Source organism: Physeter macrocephalus, chromosome 13 (genome assembly GCF_002837175.3).
Source record: "Physeter macrocephalus isolate SW-GA chromosome 13, ASM283717v5, whole genome shotgun sequence".
NCBI classification, from domain to species: Eukaryota; Metazoa; Chordata; class Mammalia; order Artiodactyla; family Physeteridae; genus Physeter; species Physeter macrocephalus.
In genome coordinates, this window is record NC_041226.1 from 72,906,493 (window position 1) to 72,918,767 (window position 12,275).

The following is a 12,275-nucleotide window of genomic DNA, read 5'->3' on the forward strand; positions in this document are numbered from 1 at the left end:
CATGGCTCACGGGCCCAGCCGCTCCGCGGCATGTGGGATCTTCCCGGACCGGGTCGCGAACCCGGTTCCCCTGCATCGGCAGGCGGACGCGCAACCACTGCGCCACCAGGGAAGCCCTAGAGTTTTCTAATGATAAGGAAATTGCCCATCGTCAATACTCTTGAAACAGTAGGAAGGCCAGGGAAGGGGAATTATCCCCTATTATGTGCATTTCATGGCCAGTCGACACAGGCAGACCTCAACTCTGTCCAGCAAGTTGGTTTTCAAGGAGTGCTGAGACAGCTAAAGGTTTGAAAAGAAAACATTTCTCTAAGCCCTTGATGGTTAAAACAGAGGCCACGGGCCAAGAGCATGAGCATGCCCTGGGACCTCGTTAGCAATGCAGAGTATCAGGCCCCACCCCACACCCACTGAATCAGAAGCTGCTTTTTAACAGGATCCCCGGGGGATTCACATGCATTAAAATCCGAGAAGCACTGCCTAGCAAAAGCTGGCGATTCTTCAAAATAGAGCTATTAAATAGGAAAAAAAAAAAAAAAAAAAGAAATCTTGGAGGTTAGAAAAGGCCAGAATCGAATCCTTTTATAAAGGAAAGAAAACCAGACCTATTCCAGAAGCTCACAAATGTTTAGCTTTAAGCTATATTAGAACTGTTTTATTGAAGATGCAAAACTTCTCTGAATTTTTAGAAACTAAATAATTAATATGGGGGGTGTCTGTAAATAAAAGAATGTTCCTTTTTCTTTTCATATGGACTCTTTTTAATAAAAAATATAAAGGCTATAGCTAAGATTCATGGAGAATATCATAGTTAATAGAATTTTTAAATTGAAGTATAATTGACTTATTGTATTAGTTTCAGGTATACAGCATATGATTCTATTTTTTATAGATATTCCATATAAAATTATTATTAAATATTTTCTATATTCCCCATGCTGTACATTACATCCTTATATCTTATTTATTTTATACCTAGTAGTTTATACCTCTTAATCCCCTTCCCCTATCTTGCTCCTCCTCCCACCCTCTCCTCACTGGTAACCACTAGTTTGTACTCTTTATCTGTGAGTCTGTTTCTGTTTTGTCATATTCATTCATTTCTTTTACATTTTATATTCCACATATAAGTGAAAACATACAGTATTTGTCTTTCTCTGTCTGACTTATTTCACTAAGCATAATACCTTCCAGGTCCATCCATCTTGTTGCAAATGGCAAAATTTCATTATTTTTATGGCTGAATGATAGTCCATATATATGTGTATATATATATATATATATATATATATACCACATCTTCTTTATCCATTCATGTGCTGATGGACACCCAGGTTGCTTGGTGCTTGTAAACAGTGCTGCTATGCATGTATCTTCTTGAATTAGTGTTTTTGTTTGCTTCAGATGTATACCCAAGGAGTGGAATTGCTCGGTTGTATGGTAGTTCTATTTTTAATTTTTTGAGGAACCTCCATACTGTTCTCCATAGTGGCTGTATCAATTTACATTCCCACCGACAGTGCAAGAGCGTTCCCTGTTCTCCATATCCTTGTCAGCACTCGTTAGTTATTTGTTGTCTTTTTGACAATAGCCATTCTGACACGTGTGAGGTGATGCCCCGTGGTTTTGATTTGCATTTCCCTGATGATTAGTGATACTGAGCATCTTTTCATGTGCCTGTTGGACATCTGTGTGTCTTCTTTGGAAAGATTCCTGTTCAGGTCCTCTGCCCATTTTTTAATTGTGTTGTTTGGTTTTTTGATATTGAGTTGTGTGAGTTCTTTATATATTTTGGATATTAACCCCTTATCAGACATATCATTCGCAAATATCTTCTCCCATTCTGTAGGTTGTCTTTTTGTTTTGTTGCTCGTTTCCTTCACTGTGCAAAGCTTTTAAGTTTGATTAAGCCCCATTTGTTTATTTTTGCTTTTGTTTCCCTTGCCTGAGGAGATAGATCCAAAAAAATACTACTAAGACCAATGTCAAAGAATGTACTACCTATGTTTCCTTCTAGGAATTTTATGGTTTCCGGTCTTACCTTTGGGTGTTTGTTAACAGAGTTCTTAAGATCTGATGATTTTGAACAAAATTTGCGTTAGAGTTTGAGTCTAGGTGATTTTTTGGTTAAATGTGTCTGAACTGAACAGCTAACTGACTGGGTTCATTCCCATAGGCACACTGGCCGTGTAATTTTTATTTCCTTGTTAAAATATTGTGCCACAGTTTTCTTTCCTTCCTCTTTATTTTAAAAGTGATATTCAGTAGATCAATCACCTCTACATAGATTTTGAAACATTTTGAAGTTATTATGAGAATAACTGATGAAGAAACAGTTGCTTATTTCTTCCACCTTAATAGAGAAGAAAAAAAGTGATGTTTGTGTAATGTGACTAGAAATTCTTTCACTGTGATGGTGCTAATTGAAATACAAAAAATACGTTTCTGTTGCATATCTTCCTTTTGAAATCTCACTTGACATTTTAAAACTAAGCATTAACATTTTAACAACCAATAATTATGTAATTGTAGCCTGTATATTTTTAAATGATTGAAAGGGTCATGGCCCAGGACAAATGTCTTACAATTAATTAAATGTTTTATGTGAAAAATAGCAAAATGACTCAAGGCTAAAGCAGTGAAAATTTGCTTTAATTATTTCTTTGCAATAAACTCACTGTATATTCCATTTAACTAGGATATACAGGCACAACGGGTAATTCAATCAAATGCTAACTTTCCAAAATAAGAAGGGCGTCTTCATGGTGGTCGTCAGCGGTCTGCACTAAAGGAGGTGCTTCAAGCCCCAACCCCCCAGCTCTTTCCTTGAGTCGTCCTCCCTTCCACCCGGCTGGGGCCTGGTTCTTACAGACCTGAGCCTCAAACCACTTTGGAGAGCCAAAGAGATTCCTGAACCCCTGATGTTAGGAGGCTCCCGATAACGGCACAAAGGCCAGTCTCACAACAATTATTTCCACTCAGTAGTTCGACAACTCCTTTTTCTCCTGAAATGTCTGTTGTAGGGTTCTCCCCTTATCCCTCAGCTGTTGACCAATTGGTTTCATTATGACTATCATTTAGTCATAGGAAGTGAATCTAATCCTCTGAAACTTATCCATCAGGAAAGGAAACCTAAGACAATTATCCAGGACTCCCCTGGTGGCGCAGGGGTTAAGAATCTGCCTGCCAATGCAGGGGACACGGGTTGGATCCCTGGTCTGGGAAGATCCCACAGGCCGTGGAGCAACTAAGCCCGTGCGCCACAACGACTGAGCCTGCGCTCTAGAGCCCACAAGCCACAACTGCTGAGCCCGCATGCCACAACTACTGAAGCCTGCGCTCCTAGAGCCCGTGCTCCGCAACAAGAGAAGCCACTGCGATGGGAAGCCCGCGCACTGCAACGAAGAGTAGCCCCTGCTGGCCGCAGCTAGAGAAAGTCTGCACACAGCAACAAAGACCCAACACAGCCCAAAAAAATTAATTAATTAATTTTTTTAAAAAATGACAATTATCCAGGTGATTCAAACAAACAAATGCTTCAGCTGTATCTGCCTAATAGGAAAAAAAACAAAAAAACCAGACTTGGCAATTATTTGATAACAAAATAAAGTAAAAAATCTGGGCATTGCAATACCCAAGGTGGAGTTTATCTTAAATTAGCCATTTGTGCTGTGTTCAACCTAAACAAATATTTAATCTACATCTCCCCATAACCGCTTGAATATACTCAGACTCCACTGTCTGAATATTGGAGAGAAATGTGTTTCTGTCCTAAAGCATGCACACAATTCCCTTGCTTGCCTACTTCCCAATGGGGTTGTAGATGGACTGAGTGAGGCGTTTCCTGCCATCAGCCTCCTTTCCAACACAGAAAGTCAACAAGAAGGAGCCAGCCACATCCCTCGCACTAAAGTGACCTGGAAATCCTTGTACTGTTTAACATGTGAATATTTCAGAGATAACCATGGACATTTTTAAAAGGAAAACCGAGTTAGGAAAAATATGTAATGCCTGCCTTTATTTTGCTTCCTCAATACCATGTGTCATTGTAACGGAGCAGGACCCTTTGGGGCCTTCCCAGGACAGGCCTTCCCCCACAGCCTCTGCTTCAGCTCCTCTCTGAAGTACCTAGATAACAGTATCTGATGCCCATTTCCTGAGTTGTTTTACTGATGTGAAAAGCCCCCAACAAATGCAAGATGTTAACTACTTGATGACCGTGAGCAGATAGCCCCAGGTCTCCTCCAGTCTAAGGACTGATAATGTTAAGCCCCGTGACACCACCCTGTTACCTCACCGTCAGCCAATCAGAGAATTGTGCACGAGATGATCACTTACCCTGAGACCCTCCACTCCCTCACCTGGCTTTTAAAAATGCTTTGCTGAAACCCTTCGGGGAGCTTGGAGCTTTTTAGGGCACGAGACACTTGTCTCCTTGCATGGCCCTGCAATAAACCTTTCTCTGCTCCAAATTCCCACATTTCAGTTTCTTTGGCCTCACTGTGCGTTGGGCACATGAACTTGCGCCAACATCACAAACTGTGTTCATGGTGGTGGGCCTAAAAGTGGGTCAGGTACAGCCTTTGTCTTCAAATATTTCACGCTCCGTAGGAAAGACAGACAAGAACATCACCAATCATTGTAGATGTGGACCACAACTATACATAAAAATGCCCCGAGAGCTTTGAGAGTAGAGTTGAAGGCCCCTAAAATGCTCTGGGCAGGGGTGGTTGAGGGGAGTTAGATTTGTGTAGGGAAGTTGGGAAAGATCTGGAAGATCAGAGGTGTGAGATAGAAACTGTGTAATTAACCTTGAGGCTTTCACAGTAGTGATTACAAAGGGATGTCGCTTATGTACTGACATGGCTAATGCATATTTTAAGAAGGGAAAGTTCTCAGTACTCATAAAGTGATTAAAGACAGCCTTAAAGCTGAGGGGTGTTTAAACATGTTAATTTTACCCTTTTAATATTTAAAGCCGGAGTCAGCCTTGTTATGTGTTAAGCTTCTGTGTTTATGAATCTCCCAAGGAGGCTCCTATTAAACGCCTTATTTTTGAAATAGCAGATATGCTCCTGTGTTTACATCTCTCGGCCTCTCAAGAGGTCACTCCCTTTACATATCGTTTCTCTACATTTCTCTGCTCCATGAAGTTAATGAGTCAATGTGAAACCTTCACAAAACACTTTAAATTGTCCTGGACGTGAAATTCTCAATTATTGTGATTAAATAAGCCCCCTGTGGAAAAATGGAGAATAATTTGGGGCTGCTAACAAATTTAGGCAAAACAATATCTCAAAATATGGTTTTCTTTTACATCTCTTCAATTCCTGTTAATATTGCCTGGCATTTTAACGCTATTCTTCTGAGTGAGATACAGCCACCTCCTCTGTCTCTTTTTATAATAAACAGGGCAGCAAAGACCATAACAGCCTTAGGATATAGTCCAAAGAGAGAAAGCCTTGGGGTAGAGGCAATATTGGACCAGAAGCAACAGGAGGAACAATTCTGGACTTATTCACGCAGTAGAAAACCAAAGCCGTGAGAGCTTTGTGAGAGAATAAATCCTACTGACATTCTAATGGACCTATAGTGATATATATATACAAATATGGATATACTCTCTCTCTATAGGAATACCTAGATAACTATATATACATTTGTATACTTACATACATAATATACATTTATACAGATACTATATATAATACTTGTATATATAAATATCTCTGTCTATGTATACAAAGTATTTATGTACTATATATCTTATATATGTATATATTATGTATACATATACACACATACATGTATAATACACAATACATACACATTATATATATAGTATATATATGTGTATATCTATGTTTAGTATATGTAGGCGTATACATTATATATAGTATATATGTGTGTATAAGTATATGTTTATTTTAAATAAATAAATAAATAAATAAATATATATATATATATATATATATAAATGTGTCACCAGTTGCACAGAGGAAATTTTACAGATTTGTAAATTAAACAGTGAGGTTCTTTCATGCAACAGCTGTCAAAGCTTTGTGACTACAGTAGTAAGATGTTGTCTCAGTAAGCTCTAAGGTATTTTTAAATCACCTTCTCACATGAAACTTTCTACAGTATATCTTGACCCGAAGAATTTATGTAAAATTTTGGAAAATACAGCTGTCTTTTTCCATTTAAAAAAAACTTGAATATTAAAATTTTGATTTCAGAAGTTGTATGCTTAGCCACTTGTAAATGTCTAAGTAGGATATTTCCTTTTTGACACATGGAGGATAACCTGAGAAAAGCTTGAAGCAGTTTCCAGAGGCATTCAATATGAAAAAAAATAATTAACTCTATGATGATCATTGTTGCCTGGCCAGCAGTCGTTCCCCCATCCTTCCTCCCTAACAGGTCCCCATAGAAACTCCTGTGCCATTCCTTCTTCCCTGGGCAGCCAGGAGCCGGGTCATCTTTGTGAGGCTATTATTCAGCAGAACACAAAAGGACAATCAAGATAAAGAAAAGAGAGATCACAAACCATAAAGGAACCTGGGTAAGACACTTACTACAGATAAACATGCCTATACTGGTGACTTGGTGGCAGTCAGGGACTGAAGAAAATGTGATATATTATGTTAGTTGCAAGAACATGCCCAGAAGCTCAACAATTACAGAAGCAGAATTAATGTGCTTGTTTCTAGTTGCTGCATCCATCAGCGCCACCTACATTAAAGGCTAGGATAAGAAGTGTAGATGGACATCAAATTCCCACACCCCATCCTTGCCACCAAGCCACCAGCCCTCTGCCCAGATGGACCCAGAAACCAGCCACCCCTGGTGCTTCCCAGGCCTGCATGACTGAGGGATGCAAGGGGAGAGAAGCCAGGGGAGGGTGAGAAGTTGAGCCTCTGTGCACCCCTATTTCCTGGGAAGCCTGTTTCCGCTGGGGATCACAGAGGGCCTTGTGGGTCATTCTAACCAGTGAGGGTTTTATGCATAATGCACTGGGAGCCCCTGGAGGGTGTAAGCAGAGGAGTGATGTGATCTGACTTATGGTTAACCTTCAACTGGAGAGGGAGGAGGACAGAGCATGAACAGCCAGGAGAAGCCTCCCCCGCGCGGTCTCTGCCCTGTGTCACTCCTCTGTGCTTTAGCCCCTTCCTCCCCCGTCTCTCTTGGGACCACTGCGACGGTCCTCAAGGTCCGGGGGGCAGATCCCTTCCAACTCTGGTGAGTATCCCGTGTTCCCCGAGGTCTGCCTCACCCACAGACCAAACTCTCCTGTCCCCTCTCTCCTGCTAATGAAGGCTATGAGCTCCACGTCCTATTTCATTAAATCCTAACCTTCCTCTTTGTCATAGAAGGCTGTTTCCAGTCTAAGCTGCAGCCTCACTGCCCCGTGCTCTCTCTCGGAGCGCCACACCTCTGCCCCACTGAATTCTAAGTGTACCAGGCCTTTTCGGGATTCTTTATGTTTATTTATCTTTTCATCTGTTACACAGAAAGATAATCACAGTCTCATACCTTGTTGAAAGGACTCCAAAATGGCAAGATCCCTATGGGGGAAATTTTTTTTTTTTTTTTGGCTGCTTTGGGTCTTCGCTGGTGCGCACAGGCTTTCCCTAGCTGCAGCGAGCAGGGGCTACTCTTTGTTGAGGTGCGCGAGCTTCACATTGCAGTGGCTTCTCTTGCTGCGGAGCACGGGCTCTAGGAGCGCGGGCTTCAGTAGTTGTGGCACGCGGGCTCAGTAGTTGTGGCTCACGGGCTCTAGAGCACAAGCTCAGTAGCTGTGGCGCACGGGCTTAGTTGCTCCGCGGCATGTGGGATCTTCCCGGACTCGAACCCATGTCCTCTACATTGGCAGGCAGATTCTTAACCACTGCGCCACCAGGGAAGTCCCGGAAAAATTTTTTTTTAACCCAGCAATCCTATGACTAGTAATTCATACCCTGCACACATACAAAATAACATATGTACAAGATTACTCACCACTGCGTGTTTTGTGATAACAAAAGATCAGAAGCAACCCAAGTGTTCCTCATTAGAGGATTATTTAAAACACAAGTTCTCTTCAAGGGGTGATTTATTTTTGGCTGTCACAACTGGGGAGGACTCCTAGCATCTAGTGGGTCAAAGTCAGGGGTGCTACTAAGCATTCTACACTGCAAAGGACAACGTCCACAACCAAAAATTATCCTGCCCAAAATGTCCCTAATGCCAAGGGTGAGAAATCCTGAGTTAAACAAGCATACATATCATGAATATTATGCAGCCATTTAAATAAGAATAGGATAAAAACACTCTCTACGCACGTACAGATATAAAAAGATCGTCAGAGTACGTAAAGTGGAAATAGCAAGGTGAGGATGGTTTATATGCTAACTTCTGTATAAGAAAAGAAAAATAAGAAAATACATAATATGTGTATTTGCCTGTGTCTGCGTGGAGAAGCACTGAAAGGACATATGGGATTAATTAATGAAGATGATTACCAACTGGGGATTGATTGGACCTGGAGGGGGGTGTTTACAGACATAGGAGGGAGCAGCGATTCTCAATGTACATCTCAGTGTCTCATTTTAATTGAGAACCATGTGTCTCTATTACCTACTCAAAAAAAGCACAAAGACTTAGGACACAAAGATAAAAAAAGACGTGAGGTCCTTGAGAATGAAGGGATTGTATCTTATTTATCCGTGTGTTCGAATTATCTAGCATTATGCCTTTCCTAAAATGGACACAGCCATTAAAAGAATTTCACTCAGTTCAAGCCAATGGCTTTCACACCATTAAAAGTGCCTACAGAAATACATTCTTCAGTACAGGGCTAATTACAAAATGAATGATATTGTAACTTGTAGCCTTTGACCTCATGGAGGTTACAGTCAGCTATGAAAACAAACACCTAAAAGAATTAAAGAACAATAATCCAATTCTTTGGGTTACTTAATGGGGAAAAAAGAATTTTTCACTATAGATTTTCAGAAAAATGAAAATGACTTAAATAAAGCTGAAAGTCAATTTATCAACTGCTTCTTCATTGAACATGCAAATTTGTCCTCTGTTCATTTACAAAGACATCTGACTTTGATTCATAGGTTTATTATTTTAGTTAATAGACTGAGGCAGAAATTAAAACAATGACATCATGACAAACTAAAATGAAAAAAAAAAAAAAACCCAAATAAGCCAACACTGATTCACTTGAAATTTAACATCATCTAGCCTGGGAAAATGTCATAAGGAACTGAGGGATTGCTGCCCCCAAGAGGTTAATCAAAAAACTCCAAAATAAAAAGGGTGACATTTAATTTCAAGAGCCAGGCAGCTGAGAAAGGAAGACATAGGACGGAGCCTTTTAAAATAAATAAATAAATTTATTTATTTATTTAGCTGCGCTGAGTCTTAGTTGCAGCACGCGGGATTCTCTGACGGCACGCGGGAGCTACTTCCCTGACCAGGGATCGAACCCGGGCTCCCTGCATTGGGAGCTTGGAGTCTTGACCACTGGACCACCAGGGAGGCCCCAGAGCCTTATTTTATAAGGGAGTGAGACCCAAGCCCACTGATTCCGGAAGATAAAAGAAAGAGCAGGTTATCTGGAGCTTCTAAGCGTGGGGAAGGGTTTGGAGCAAAGGAAAGAGAGTGAACATCCAATGAACATTAGGGGCAACTTCTCTGGGGAGTCTTCTCAACTTGTGAGTTTTTTCTTTTGTCACTTCTGCCCATATTTCTCCATAGATGCTAGTGATTAATAACCGTGACACAGTCCCAAGGGGCTCTGTGCTTATTTCAGTTATTTAAGAAACGCTGTGAGGTTTTGTCTTACTCAGCAGTAGGCCAGAAGAGGGTAACCCCTATCAGAATTAACTCTTTCATGCAGCGGAAGTGAAAGCCTGCAGACAAAATCTCTGCACCATGGAACTCTTCTTAAAGTAACAGGTAGAAGGAAGGGAGCCTGGGGCCCAAAGGTGCCCACTAGGTGTCTAATCTAGCAAAAGACCATGAGAAACTTTGCATCTCTTTCATGACCCTAAGCATCTACCTCAGCAGAAATCCTACTAAGCCAAGGAGAACTTGGCTGGTTTCCAGTAACCTAGAGTTTTAAATTCCCAAATTCTGCTGCCTCAACCGGGAAGGATATATTCAAAGTGAACCAAATCGTAATTCATATGTGAACATTTATCTATGGCTGTACATTTCAGGTTAAGTAAACATATGGGAGGTACCGCTTCTCTGAAAAAAAATATTTAACTTCAAATTACCGACTTAGAGAAATTTCTGAAAAAGCAGATTAACCCAGTAGAAAGGCTTTGGACTTTGAGGTCAAAGAGATAGCAAATTTCAATTATGATTCCGCCCTATATTACCCGTCAGTTCACTTCTTTGAACCTCAGCTTCCTCGTCTATAAAATATAGATAATTCTTACCTTGCAGCGTTGCTGGAGGGTTGAGAAATGACATATATTTTTCATAATATATGGCTAAAGAAGATGTGGTACATACATACAAAGGAATATTATTCAGCCATAAAAAAGAATCAAGTAATGCCATCTGCAGCAACCTGGATGGACCTAGAGATTATCACATGAAGTGAAGTAAGCTAGACAGAGAAAGACAAATATCATATGGTATAACTTATGTGTGGAATCTAAAAAAAATTGATACAAATGAACTTATATACAAAACAGAAACAGACTCACAGACATAGAAAACAAACTTATGGTTACCAAAGGGGAAAGTGGGCGAGGGGAGGGATAAGTTAGGAGTTTGGGATTAACATACACACGCTACTATATATAAAATAGATAACCAACAAGGACCTACAGTATAGCACAGGGAACCCTACTCAATATTTTATGATAACCTATAAGGGGAAAGAATCTGAAAAACAATATATATATATATATATATATTTTTGAGATTAACAGCAAACAGATGGGTGCTTATGAGGAGGAGGCACAGATGGGCTCCAACAAGCCTGGAAGCGAAGGTAAATTGATTTTAGGACAGATGTACGGGTGGTAACGATGGAGCCAAGAGAGTCAGAAGCAACAGCTGAGGACTCTCTAGGGAAAAAGCCCAAAATGAGTTTAAGAAAAAAATCAGCATGTTTAAAGGGGTAGCTTAAGAACTCACTGGTCCTAACATGGTTACTTGATCCTAACTGCATCTTCATCTGACGGACAGAACCGACAAAGAATACAGCATTGGATGTGTTCTTATACTTACTTTAATTAGTAAATTATCTTTGCCTTGTTGCATGAAGGATTTCACAGCGGTGATAATGTAGGTACCCATGCCAAACAGACATGAGGTCTTAAGCTCCATCTTTCTGAGCCTCATAAAGATTTGTAATATATCTTACATAGTTATTTATGGAAATGTCTAACATAGTATTAGACTTATACCTGGCCTTCAATAAATGTTCTTTGTTTTTTGGTTTACAGTAGAAGTTCAGATTATGAATAAAAAGTTAAAATCAGAATGAAAGAAATTTCAATTTAGAAAAGTCTTTGAAGACCAGGGGGAAGTTGAGTACAGATGTGGAAACCATTGGGTTGTAGTGGACACAATGATACACCATCAAGATCCCATTTCAGTGAAGAACTGGGGCCCAGCTGCTGGCAGTGATGTCACAGGCAGCCTACTGTGTCAGCTCTTCAGGAGCAGTCATCACCACAGGTGAATGGTCAAAGTCAGGGAGGAGGCACAGGAAACCAGAAAGAATAGGCATAGAGGAAGGGTAGTGACCAAAAAGACCCATAGCCTCTGGCCACAGCTAGTTCAGACAACAATGAGTTTGTGAGCTAATGGGATCCAATGGGGTTTCCTTGGGACTGTTGACTGCCCCCAAAATCCAAATTACCCACCCCTCTCTGACAGTAAAATCCGAAAGACTTTGGACTTGATACTGGAGAGAGCTAAAGGACAGCCTTTCTCTAGGGGCTGACACCATGAGACGTAAAACTCAAGAAGTCAGTGCCCGTGCGTCCCACTAAGTGAAAGAAGTGTATGAAATGAGAGACTGAAGCCAACATACTGAGTAAAGCAGAGTCAAGAACTGGAAAAAAGGGCTTCCCTGGTGGCGCAGTGGTTGAGAGTCCACCTGCCGATGCAGGGGACGCGGGTTCGCGCCCCGGTCCGGGAGGACCCCACGTGCCGCGGAGTGGCTGGGCCCGTGAGCCGTGGCCGCTGAGCCTGCGCGTCCGGAGCCTGTGCTCCGCAACGGGAGAAGCCACAACAGTGAGAGGCCCGCGTACCGC